Source organism: Temnothorax longispinosus, chromosome 4 (genome assembly GCF_030848805.1).
Source record: "Temnothorax longispinosus isolate EJ_2023e chromosome 4, Tlon_JGU_v1, whole genome shotgun sequence".
Lineage (NCBI taxonomy): Eukaryota > Metazoa > Arthropoda > Insecta > Hymenoptera > Formicidae > Temnothorax > Temnothorax longispinosus.
In genome coordinates this window covers 23254078-23268412 of record NC_092361.1, presented here as the reverse complement: position 1 = coordinate 23268412, position 14335 = coordinate 23254078, and the positions used below count along the sequence as shown (strand labels likewise).

Here is a 14335-nt window from a genome sequence, read left to right as displayed (position 1 = left end):
TAATTACTCCCGACGATATATATCTGACGTTTTGAGCGAACGCGAAAACGGTTCCTGCACTCGCGTTATCTTAATCAGTATATCGCCTGGAAACGATTATCTCGTCGTCGTAAATTGAATATTACGTATGCGCGGAGAACAGTGCGGGCTTTCTCTCGTACGAAATAAAAACTAATCGTTTTTTTACACGAAACGAGATAAGAACAGATCATACCAGATATATTTTCACTTTCCCGACCGATCAACCCTTTTCCCTCCGTTTACTGTCCGATCAATCGAGGGACGTCGCTTAAAGTGGTACGGAATCTATGGAATCGGGTCAATAGTTTCGTAAGCCGCGGCTTGCTGCCGCGTGACGGAGATATACGGACAATGTGCTGTGAGAAAAGTGGCAAAGCTCACATTGCCGCAGTTTTCTCGCGGTGCTCCCAGCCGCAGCCGCAGCCACCGTCGCCGTCGCCGTCGCCGTCGCCGCCGCTGCCGCTGCCGCCGTCGGCGAACGATCAGGCAGGCAGGCAGGCAAGGCAGGCAAGCAGGCAGGCAGGCTGGCTGGCTGGCGGTCTGCGCACCCTCTCCCTCCGTGTCACACAAAATCATTAATCTTGCTATGTTTTCTCGCACATTCGAATGTGGATTTAGACTCGAGACGAGACTCCGCGTGAGATCCCTAGAAACGTACGTAAACGCGTCCAACCGTATCTACGCCGTGCAGCCGTTTGTCTCCATCCGAATCCGGCACTCCGCTACTCGAACCAGAATGGCGAGTCCGGTGACGTGAATGTCCGGCGAACATCGCGATCCGATGTTCGTGGCGATAACTCCCGGTGCAGGGTATGCCTCACATAGTTAAGTATACTGATACCGATGCTTCCTGCACCGGGAAGAATATGTAAGCGTGATTGGATCTTTCACATCAACTCCACGTACATCACGTTATTAGTAAATCCGAAGTAGAAGTTATCAAAACAATAGAATAATAGAATATTTCTATTGTTTAATAGAATATTTCTTAGTTGTGTAAATGATTTGTTACATACAATTGAATTCGTTGAACATGATGAAATTTTAATAGTTACTATTATTTTGTTGTATTATAATTGAGTTATTATCTTCTGTTCGTTGAATTACGAAGTAATTCGAAAATGATATTTTTATATAAATACATACGCACAAGCCACTTGATTAAATATTAATTTATAATCAAGCAGTTAATAAAATAATTGATTGCGATAAGCTGTGAAAATATCTATGATAAATCACAATTCAATTATCTTATATTATTAACATAATTACTTTATATCATAATATAACTATGCATATGTTTAATAATTGACACATTTAAATTAAATTACATATTAAAAAGTATTCTATATCAATAAATTATTTAATGTATGTATGTAATTTAAGTAACAAGAAACTCGTTTCGTAGAAAGTCAATTATGATTTTACAATTAATCTTAATATATGGATTTTCTGTGCATTTTGCATACTTTTGTGTGTCTTTGAATCCTTTTACAAACGATCTTTACATATCTTATATATTATTTATGTCTTTTTATCTCCTTTTCTTAAATAAACACACGTACACAGATATTAAAATAAAAAATTGAACATAATAACATATTTTAAAATAAAACTATACATACAGATGCATGATATTTTTATAACATTAGTTGTTTTATAGCATTTAATCATTTTGTTGACTAATTATTTAAATTTACCTGTTTAGTAAAATTTTAATTAATCAATTTCTAGATATATCTTTCTATATACGAAGGATTTCGAGTTTTGTTTGAATTATGAATATCTTTTTGTATTTTTATTGTGGAAGTTATTGAAAAAACTAAAAACATTAGTTTTAGTTTTAAAAAAGTATATATACTATTTACTATTGCAAGAACTTAAGGATCTCTATGACACTTGGAGAAATTTTATTTAATGCATACTTGCCGAGAACTATCAGTTGGGAATCGCTGATTTACGTGAGGCGGTAGCGTTTTTCCTCGTCGTGTTATTATGAAACACTCTTTTTTTTATCCACTAGATTATGCTAGGAGTGAAAAGTGGGCAGTCCACTCGATTGGTAATTACACCTGTGTATGCACTTCATTAGCACTTATGAGTAGTTGCGTAACGACTGGCATGTCATTTTAATATGAACACGATCAGAGATTAATGGATTTGCTTCAGCCTTTACAGAAAGATTCAAGAAATCGTGCATCCGCATGTGATGTCTATTCAATGAATAATCGTTGCAAAGATACAAGATGGTAAAATTATGTGATACAAAAGTATAAAAGAAAATCGTGTCATACTTTAGATTAGAATATTAAATGATATTTATGGCATGTTTATCACAGAAGATTACGTAGTTGAAATTATATAGTAATGTGTATAACTCACTCACTCACTCACTCACTCTCTCTCTCTCTCTCTTTTTTCTTTTTATTTAAATCTTTATTAAAAATAAAACTTTTGAAATACTTCAGTATGGTTTTCAGTTACTGCCTTTACAGTTATCAACTGTAATATTTAAATCATTTTTAACATAGAACATTGGAATTCGAATAACATGCGTTTCTATATGTATATCTATTGCATGTGTCAAACAAAATTAAAAGGTAATATTTCTATTAAAAAATTACCTTATTGATATATAGGGCTAAAAAATATAGAGAGAGAATATTATGAGTGATATATAGAAGTGACAAAAATAATATAGAAGAAAAATATTTAAAAATAATTTACTAGTTCTTAGCGCCTAGTCATCATGAATCTTGTTGAGTAATGTGCTTTCAAGACACTTTTGTAAAATTAGCTATTTCCAAATCTAAGCTTTGAATATTATACAAATATTTTACTCCATTCTAATATTAATTATAAGTAGAATTTGAATCTACCTGTATAAAGGACGAGGAGAATGTACAATTTAATACGATGTGTGAGTGAACTTATGTGCAACAGGTCACGCTAGACGTAGCAGTTCATCATCGACAGTACGCCAACATGCATACAACCAAGTCCATGGGCGTAATGACGTTCATTAATTATTTTTTACATTTGTTATTTTTCCGTTGCTATTAATAATTCGTCCATAATACGCATGAGTGAATTCAAAAGTATCTCTACCTAATTGTAACTGTATAATTATATAGTCACGTAACACATATCTAAACTCCACAAACGAATATACAATTATAACGTTCCCATAATTTTTAATTGATTTTATATTATGAATTCCGTTCTAGTCATAAAATTAGACTTCATGCTTCATGTATATTATATTTACTATATACGTGGAGACAAAAAATTTTGAGAACATATTGATGACATTGATAATATTTATCGCAATAAAATCTATCGAAACTGTGTTCAGTATTTAAATATACAATGCTAAGTTAATAACAATTTTTTTTTTAGATTTATGAATATAATTTTAATCGATATTTTTTAGCTCTTTCAAAGATCACCGTTGCTTTGTATGCACCACACAAACCTCTCTAGAACCGAATTTGTCGCCTCTTATCAAACAAATTCGGATCTACAGGGTAGATGTAGAGCATTAACTGGGCTTTCTTGTACGGCACATCGTTATCTATCGTTTATTTTCTTATATATTAAAAATACTTAATGTATACGTGCCGGTCTTAACTTCTTTGTCCGCCCAGTATGTGATCTTCAGTAGACTTCGCAGATACCATTAGGAACCTGAAAATATTTTCCTATTAATATCAATTTCAATATTTTAATTGTAAAACACAGAATTAATAAATAAGACAAATTTGAACATTGAGCAGATTTTCTGCTCAATGTTCAAATATGTGTCGTATATCCGGTTTTATAGCGCTCTTGTATAGGTTTATTAGCAATTTTTTTTCATTCAGCTATTTCGTATAGGCTCTCTCTCTCTGTCCGGCTTTTTTTTTACTAAATTCTTTACAAGAATGGTTTTTTTTTGTGGTAGGGTGGTTGTTAGCCCTATGTACAACTCCCAACCTGAAGGATCAGGTGGTGATCGAATAAAAATGATTTTTGGTCGAATTTAAACTTGGATCTTCGGCTCATTAGAGCAGCACATATCTCTCTGCATCTCGATCGCCACATCGGCTCAATATTAATTCGTGAATTATAAACATCATTGTTTAAAATTTTTCAAATTGTAAATACATTTTTGCGCAACTTTATTCATTTCTATTTCAACTTTTATAACACGCTATAATATCAATATTACTATAAAGGCTTTAGTTCCGTTAGGAATGTATTATGTGTTCTATCAATGCGTCTTATAATGCAATCGTTTATAAATATGCACGCACATTTTTCTCAGCAATCTGTGCTGCGTTAGCGGTGTTTGCATTTCTAAGAATGAATATCGTTGAAGTTATAGAATATAGTTAATTTCGAATTAACGCTCACAGGCTCACGAAATGCACAGTCATACGGAAATAGCTTGGTTATGCCGAGTCACGCCTCAAGAAAGCGAGGCAGAGCATGCTTTTAGCGCAAACTCTGCGTAAACTTCAAAAAATATCGTCGTCAAAAATATCAAGTTAGCAAAATTAGACACATTTAACACTATATGAGACACAATATTTTTTTTTTAATAAAATTAATTTTTTAAATGTATTTAAATATTATACATACTCGATTCTTTTTTATGTGAATTAGTTTCTGAAATTATTCAGTTAACGTAAGGAAGAAATGCACTGTTTTTGTAATATTTGTCACTTCATTTTAGTAGTGCTAGTATTGTCGTTGTCATTTCTTACGTATTATTATTATGCAATACTTTACGTATTTTTATTTTATATTTTGTTATAAAATTTTATAAAGACATAACATTAATTTTATTACTGTTTAATTATAATCATGATGTATTTTTTGTGAAAAGAAACTTTGCAAGGAGCATTTTACAAATATATTAGATATTGATATTAAGTACGTAAATTAATTGATAGCATACAAGTAGGTATATATAATTTCAAATTTGCATATAATATTTGTAACGTGTAAGCAGTTGTACGTAATATCTCTTGCTCAAAGACTCAGCAAATTGTACGCTATCAAGGGGGCAAATATTGTAGCCATTTCTTTTAATATTTAGATACGCTGTTATAGATAAACTCTGTTATGTCACTTGACACGCTTCGTAAGTGAATATCGTACTGGGTTATCTCAGTGACAATGATCACATTACACCTGCACTACCAATGATGATTGATGCTCGTCCCTGGGATCGAAACCACCTGAGCGTTAACGGCTCAAGGATGACACAGCTGAATGTAGCAAGGTCGCGTTCTCCTTGGTTTTCTTCTTCTCCTCCTTCTTCTTCTTCGTCTTCTTAGCGGTACAGCTTCTTTTATTCCTGTACGCGTGTCGACGTACCTTTCATTTCCAGGTTACTTGGTCATGTCGCATACGCTGCGCTGGTTGTTCACATGCAATTAATGAAAAAAGAAAATATTATATAAAAATATATAACATAACATTAGATACATATCAACATTATCAATATTTACAAGGATAATACAATTTTTAAAAGGTATATATATTTTGAGATTATTCTGTAATAGGAAAGTAAAAATATTGTACCTTATATTATATTTATGTAGCAAGAGACGCGAGATAAAAAGCATATTGTAAAGGAAATGTCACAATATTTAGATAAATTTGTCTTCCTATGTCAAGAAAACTGAAAGGTGTTGACTTCCTAGAGATATATTAGGTATCTCAGTAAAATTGGTTGATGATATTAATCCTTTCAAAAGACGATTCTCGGGCCCTAATCCGGATTAAGAGATTTGAAAATATCTGACTTACTCAAAATGTTTCACCCTTCAGCTTATAACAGCGAATTTAGCTACTGGCTGTATCTCCTTTAAGAATCAAGTATTATTAAGCAGTCTCAGGTATAAAATGTCGAAAGAATAGATTAATAGAAATACAAATTTCAAAAGAAAATTAATATTATCGCATTTTAATGATACAATTTCTTTGTTTAACATTGTCTTAATACAAATATATATTTAATATATTTAAATTACTATATTAAATCGGATATTACATCAAGAACAAAATTCTATTGTAGATGGGATTTACATAATAGGTCTGTCTTATCGATCTCGTCAATATTCTTAAATTTTAGTATAGTAAATTAAATTTGTAATTAAATAGCAACATGTGCAATTATATAATATTTCTAAAATCTCTAAAAAATTTTTTTTAATTTTTTTGATTTTAGCCTTCTTTATAAATAGATTGTCACTAATGATGTGTTTATACTTTATAGTATTCTGCGACTGACCTTACCGACACATGACGTAATACATGAATACTAAAATTCCCTAGCTAAAAACTGTTAGTTTACTCTTTTATAATTTTCTTGAAACTGTTTATTTTCACTTTTTTTCAAAAATTCTTTATCAAACAAATTTAACGTTTAAAATTGCATATACTTACTTTTTCTGGGGTATAATCGATTATATATTGAGTCGTGATGATTACGTCCCTGGGGATAAGCCACAGAAAAGTCCATTGTAAGTGGGGATGATCATCGTCAATAAGTCGAGAGCGTATTTGAGTTTCGTAGGCAAGCAGCCTTCCTTCTATCGACCCGAGCATTTCGTCCGCCCCCAGGACGCCATTACTGAATATCATCTATATAACACGCACATTTACACCCCACCAAAACCGCTATTATTCCTTTGCTATCGTGCATAATTTTCGATCTAAAAACTGTAGGATGCCATAAATTTTCTAACCAACTTTCAAATGAATTATGCTTTGAATCGGTCAAATATTTTTTAAGAACATATTATACATATTAAAAATTTATGCAATTTATTATAAAATAAATTGCATAAATTATAAGAAAAAAATATTTTTTTTACATTGAAAGTTTATAATTAACAAGTACAATCAACTGATTACTTTTCTGTCGAATATACAAGCGCGCATAAGCTTCATGTTAAATTATCTTTATAATAAAATATTGCACATGCGTGATGCCAGCAAATGTAATGCGTGAAGAAATACTTATTAACATAATATTGCTTTTGTGAACTGTAATTGGTAAAACAAAATAACATGTTCTTGTAACAAATACCGATTTTAAAGATTCTTTCATTATACTTACATATAGAATTTATAGAAATTTATAGATTCATAATATGTAAATTCATCATGACAGGAACGTTATCAGATGCGGGAGAAGTATCGAAAAATCTGCAAAATAATAAAAATCGATGTAAAATATCGCGTTCTCGATTACAAATGCTGTAAAAACAAATAGATAAAACAGATTATATAAATGAACGAATACAATAGTAAATATCTTCCACGTGAGTTTATTATCGAGACTAACCACATCAGTCTTTACGTTATAGTAAGTTAGATTTCCTATTGTTTAAGCTGACGATTATACTTACATACTACCCGGGTAAGTAGCTCGCGGATGCGTTTTAATAGGAAGAGCAGTTGTAGCCTCGTTGCTTGATACTCTCTAACACAAGGAGAATCTCCGGCTTGTTTCATGGCCGGACAGAACGTCATGGCTGAACCAACGAATAAACCAATAAACGGGGCAACCATCTGCTTGCCAGCCGGCATCTTTCCCTTCCCTCTCGCTCCCCTGGCCGTTCCACAACTCCATTCTTCTCCCCTCGTGTTTCTTCCCCTTCGTTCCGCTCCCCTCTTGTCCCCCTTCAGCACCATTTTATGCGGTCCTGAAATGAAATCCACGTGAGGGCTTGCAGCATCCGTAAGGAACTCACGCGGCTTTTGTGCCACGATAATAAGCGAATCCACCTACAATAGCGGGTCTTTATCGGGGCAACTCGATACAGTTAAGTCAAAGAATAAAAACAATTTTTAATTAATGCAATAAATATCATTCTTTTGAAAGAATGATAATTACTATAAGATTATAATTAAAGCGGGGACTTCCAATTATAGCAGTATTTATTCTGCATTATGTAATATGAATTCAGAAAATTAATAAATTTTAGTAGTTTATCGTAAAACAAATAGATAGCAATATATAAATTAAGGATTATTTGTCTCTTGTATTTGATAGAAATTGTTGTAATTAATAACAGTAATTCATAATTATGATATGTGATACATTCATTTTATTGATGCAGAAAATATTAAATATTTTTTGACATTAGAATTCTAAAAGATTTTAATATAATCATGATCACGAAATAATCAAGATAAAATATTATCACATATAATGTGGGAATAAGATTAGAGGAAGTATCCAACGCGTGCACAAGTTGTATAGGATCTCGAAGACACGAACTTCAAAGAAGTTGGAAATGGGTACGCAGCAGGCTGGCTACGAAACCGAAGGTCAAATAGGTCGCCATTATCCGAGACCTATTACCTACAACGGACCGTGATACCTGCTCCGATACCGAAAAAAGAAAAATGTCAGGAGAGCAGAGCTGTTCCCTAGAAAGAAATTTCAAATAACTCTTATGAGTCAACTTGGGTATACATTTTTAGGAGAATATTAAAACTAATCGAATTTTTAATTCGTAATAAAATGACAAATATATGTATAATGTCCGGTGATTAATAATGATTACTGAAAGAGAATATGTTATTTAATATATTAAATTTATATCCGATATGCAAACCGCAGATTACTCATTTTAGTCATTTATTATATATATATAAAAATTTACGCATGATTACGCGGTAGATACACCGAAATGATACCGATATAATGGCTTGAGAGGATGGAGTTGACTGCGTGGTCGCTTGTAAAAAGATTAACAAGACCTTGTTGTATCTTCCATGCACAGCATGACATCATTTCTTGCGGAAATGTGTTAATTTATGATACCGGTGCCTCAATTTAATCGTACTAAGAGTTATAAAATTGGATGGAACGTTAATAGAGGCCCCTTAGTGGAAAATTATACAATGTATATATCAAGTAATTTTGTCTCTTAAATTGTCAACAATGAATCTTAATACGTTATTTTAAAGATTATATCAGATTTTAAAATAGTTTCTTTACTTGCATGTCTCAAGTTATATAACTATTGTCATTGATTCTAATGTAAATTTAATTATATATCATTACAAAATTGTTTTTGAAAACGTAAGATAAGGATAATAAGAGACCAATACGCGTGCCTGACACGTGCTGTTTGGTTGTTTGGCGGTAACATCCCCATTAAATATATGGCAATCACGGTGGCCATACTTCTCACAAGACGGACATCGATCACTTAACGCTTTGTCGTGTCACGCTACCTCTTGTTCATTCACGTGCCGCTTGATGGTCGCACAAACACACACACATATACCTTCTCTTTTTCTCTCGATATATATTATCTTATATCTCCAAAAATATTGTTTATTTTTTTAATTTGCTTTTCTCACAAATTAAAAAAAAAATAGAGACTGAAATCTAGATTTCAACTTATCAAGAAATTAATCTCTCAATCTGTAACCACATATTTTATACTTGAATACGTGTGCTTTAACAGTTGCTTAAAAATTATTAGAAGATATAAAATTACTATTCTGGAGATAAACATTTTTTGTAAGATACTCAACAAGTTTAGAGATTGGAAGGTTAGATGTGGAATGTGGACGTCGTAAGTCCTTGATTGGATTCACAGCCGGTTTATTCTTGTGCACACATGCTTGCTTCAAATTTTACACGCTTTTGAAGAGAACTATGAAAGACAGTGGTGCATTTACAGACATGTATTCCGCGAAAAATTGCAAACGCAATATCTGTACGTTAACGTTTCGTTTACAAATACGTAAAAGGAATTTTGCTATCTTTTTCAGATTTTTTAATTAACAACTACTATATCAAACAATTTTTAATCTTTATAAAGGACTGCAAAGATATTTTTTTTAATTCACCAAAATTTTGCTCTAGGAAAACATGTTTAACATATAATCGGATGCAAAATGTAATATTGACATCGAGACGTTATAATGTCTTGCGATCTTCTAAATCTAAAGGTTAAATATATTTATTAAATTGATATGTGAATTAATATTCATTGAAATAATCAAGGAATTAAGTCTATGTTTGTACTACGAATATTGCAGAGTATCAAAAACTGCAATTGAATCAATAATTCACTGATGTTCTACGATAGATTTCAAGCGTTTGCACAGTGCACAGAATCTAAACAAACTAAACAAAACAGACAGTAACGTGCAAAGTAGTTCTTTTTCTTTATACGCTTAGACTAGTTATAATTAATTCCACTGATTTTATACAGTAAACTTGTTTATTCGCGAAAATTAGACAAAATTTCTACACTGACCCGTTGTAAATTTCGAATGAAAGTCTACGCCGATCTGTGGTAATTTTTATCGTGCATTTATACGTACGTATATATACTATCATTGCGAGCTACGAAATGAACTGAAACGGAACCGTGTTGCGGGTGAGGAACACTGTGCAAATCGATCGGCATCCCGCCAGATTGCGAGAGGCTATATGGGAATCACGAAATTCGCCACCGTCGGCGCCACCGCGTCGTCGGTACCTTATATGTGCTGGAGTGTATTTCGTCGGCTATTGATATAGGTATTATTTGCTAATGATACCTATTTTTTCCAGTTTAAAATACATCAAAGCGATCGTCTGAAGATGTCACATATAAAAAAAAATTAAATTCATATCAGATTTCTTTCATAATCTCTTTCGATTATAATTAAACTCTAAGGAAAGACTGATGGAATAATTGCGTTTCGTTTCTCTTACGAAACGTTTAATTAAATAGAGAATTATTTTCTGATAATATATATATTAAGATTATCTATTAGATAATATTATCTAATAGAAAGACACGAGCACTGTGTGATTAACACAACATTGTATGCTTTGAATAGCACATTAATCTATCACATATGAATGAGTTAAGATTATTTAGTTTAAACAAGAGGATTCTATACTTACTACCGTTATTTAAAGAAGATATGCATGAATTGTTTTCATTGTAAATATTTTATGATGAACGAAATTGATGTTTTTTTACTAATTTGAAGTGAAAGTACATAATAAATCTGCTTGATATTGCATATTCTTTGTAAACACACAATAATAAATTTCATATACTTTACGTATTAACAACATAAATATGTAAAACAGAAGAGACTTTTTTTACAGAATTTGGAAGAAATGCATCAAGCAAGTAACATTATTAATTGTTATCTAGGATTTGTGTAATTTCGTGGACTAGCAAATTATTTTTCCGCGCCTATGTAGCCATTTTCTCGTTCAACAAAAATAGACAGTATCAAGAACATGTGGAATACTGAGATATGATACGTATATATATCAAAATCTTTTCTGTCTCCTTCGGTGTCAGTTAAGCTGGCATTACATCTTCATAAGAGAATCAAAACGTACCATATCTTTTATATGGATTTTAAGACCGACTTTCGAGAGGTCCTTTAGTTTACTACGTCGTTAAAATTGGGCTGCTTCTCTCACAGAGAATAACAATGTATAGATTTTAACAACAACAAAAGAGACGAAAATGGAAACTTACCAATAATTGCTCGTAAAAATATCCTCAACAAGGCACTAATTTTACGTCAATACACTGATTTAGCACAAAACGATTTTCATTCGATAAGCGCACAGGCGTCCATAGGAGAACGAATCTCCGAGCAGGGGATGAAAATGCGCACAAATCGACGCTGGGCGTCGCCATCGTAGGGATGGAACAGTCAGGACGCGACAAGGTGGTGAATTCAGGGTTGGGAGTGGGGAGGATTCGAAAGTCGAGCAAAGAGCTTCGTGTCCGACCGCTGCTACGGCGACCTGCAGACTGTTCTGTCGAGCGACCTCGGCTCTCCTCGGTTACGAACAGTCATTAACATAAATTGTCTTCGGTGACAGTTACCACCACCACCTCTCTATAGTATCGGACAAAATAAAGTAGGTACAACCGTAATATTGTAGCTGCCATACAGACGGTTCATTCGTATTCTGTATTCATTTAATAACTTTTAGAAAAATATATTCTAATCATTTTGTAGGTATACAATATTCCTGAGATAGGAATTTGTTTATTACTTTAAACATACCGTAAAAAGATTTAATTTTTTTGTATAAAATATAATACATACATCCCACCTAATATATTTGTAATAATCATTTCTTCAAAGAAAACAAATTATCAAATGACGATAAAAAGAAGCGATATCTTTATTAAGCATATTGAGTTATAGTATTTGCATAATAAAAAAGTAATTTGATCAATTTATCTCTCTTACATATTTTTTTTTATTTTACAATATCTAAATATTACAAAATAAAATGCATTATTAAATTCAGCAAATAAAATTTTTGCGTTCGTTTGTATCAGTGTTATAAAAGAAACAAATTTTTATCGCGCTCTTTTTAAACTATTGTTTGCACAAAAGGCTTTCTAACTTCAGGTATACTGGATTGCATTATACGTTTTCATTGTGAGGCAAGTTTATGATGCGATTCGAAAAGGCAAGAATGTTTCATGCTGGGAGTCGGACTACATCATAGACCGCACAATAAAGTTTGGCATACCTGAATATTCGTTAATGTTAATGGTAACATTAGGTAAAACTAATGGTAGTGTTAATGTTAATATTAACGATAAAATTGACTTTATTGGTTTTAATATTATAAAATTAAACTTTGCAAAATTATTATTATTATATCAAATTTATTATCACAATTTATATATTGTAAGATTATAAAATTATAAAGTTATTTGTTGTTTAAAGGAAAAATTATAAAATCCCTTCTATTATTGTATATTTAAATAAAAAAAAGTTTTATACATATATTAGTTAAATTTTATTATGCTACTTAATATTGTACAAAAGAATAATTATTTTCAACGCTGAAAGCAAGTTTATTTTAAAAAGATAAAGAAATATCTGATTGTATTCATTTATGGCATTTTTTTTGTGTAATTTTATTATTTGCAATGTAAATTATTGCTTTGAACTTATGTGAGTAATTTGCACACTTGTGTATCTAAACAATAGCTGAATATCACAAACTTTGATAAAGTTATTCATAAAAATGATGTTTTATTAAAACATTGCTAGGTTTGATGTGCATAATAATAAAGCAGTATATAAATTAATAAAATAATTATTTATGTACAAAAGTTTATAGCTATCTGTGATATCTATTAAAATAAATTATACTGTTTGACATAACTACATCATTCATATGTTTAACTGCAAGATATGCTGAATAAATTTAGATTATCAAAATTTTTTTTGTAAGATTTTATTTTTTAACACATGTTAATATTGCAATTAATGCATCTGTACATAGGAAAAAGAAATTTTTATTTTCTAAAAGTTTTCTTTCATCTTTTTGAAGTGACGCTTTCGGCACAAAAGCGTAGTTAAAATAGAAACCTCAGTGTTCAGACCTCGTTGCCTACCGTGTGAGAAGAATCAGTGCTACAGAGTAGTGCTACAAAATAAATGTTAAGAAGCAAGAAAGTTATATAAAAATTTTCTTCTATCTTCTTTGTATATTATTATTATATTAGATTTATAGTATTTTTGATTAAAGAAAATGTTAATTACTTCAGCAGAGATCAATAATGTAATAATTCTCTTTGAAGATAGCTGCTTCAGTAAAATTAAATTCCTACGATTTACAATTCATGAATCAATTATTGGTTGCAGATATAGAAGAAAAGTTCATATTACAGTAAAACTTCAAATGATTAATTCTCTTTAGCCGGTATTCATAGTCAGAGCTTATTTCAAGCCCGTCTTAAGTAATATCTTAAGATGCTAATACGACTCTGTGATTGGTTAATGACATCTTAAGATTGTACTTATAAGTACTATAGTCTTAAATATAAGAACCGACTATGAATACCGGTCTTTGTAAGGGGAATTCTTCTCCAAGGATATGTTATCGACATACAAAATAAGTTTTTGCGCTTGTATTGATAAAAATAACTTTTATTATTATATGAATATTATACAAATTAGATTTTATTAATGTTATAGATTAAGTTAATAAGTTAAAAATGTTCAAATTACATCAAGATAAGTTTGTTGATGTCGGTATAATAGAATACTATCAGAAACAGTGATTGGATATCGGTATAATAGTGTTTTATCAGAACAATGAATATAAATTACAAGAATCTATATAAAAATTGAGAGATCTATATATCTATAAGTTAATCTATCATATTAAATATTAAATTATGATTAAAATAAAGTGCACTTATAATTCATTAATTTTTGCAATGTTGAAATAAAGTTTGTAATATAATTTTTTAACTATTATATTAACTCTTTTTTTATTGTTGCTCTTATGTTT

At 31.2% G+C, this 14335-nt stretch overlaps 1 long non-coding RNA gene across 3 annotated transcripts; it reads right to left on the bottom strand.

Moving 5' to 3' along the window:
• Window positions 1–1868: 1868 nt before the first annotated feature.
• Window positions 1869–11834, bottom strand: LOC139811663 (uncharacterized). 3 transcript variants are annotated; one of them, XR_011731697.1, is made up of 5 exons: window positions 11538–11834; window positions 7428–7724; window positions 7136–7224; window positions 6460–6735; window positions 1869–5426 (listed from the first exon to the last, which is right to left on the bottom strand). It is a non-coding gene; the product is annotated as an uncharacterized lncRNA (long non-coding RNA). The 3 variants fall into 3 exon arrangements; XR_011731696.1 differs by having other exon boundaries at window positions 1869–6735; window positions 11538–11833; XR_011731698.1 differs by having other exon boundaries at window positions 1869–6657; window positions 11538–11833.
• Window positions 11835–14335: the final 2501 nt, after the last annotated feature.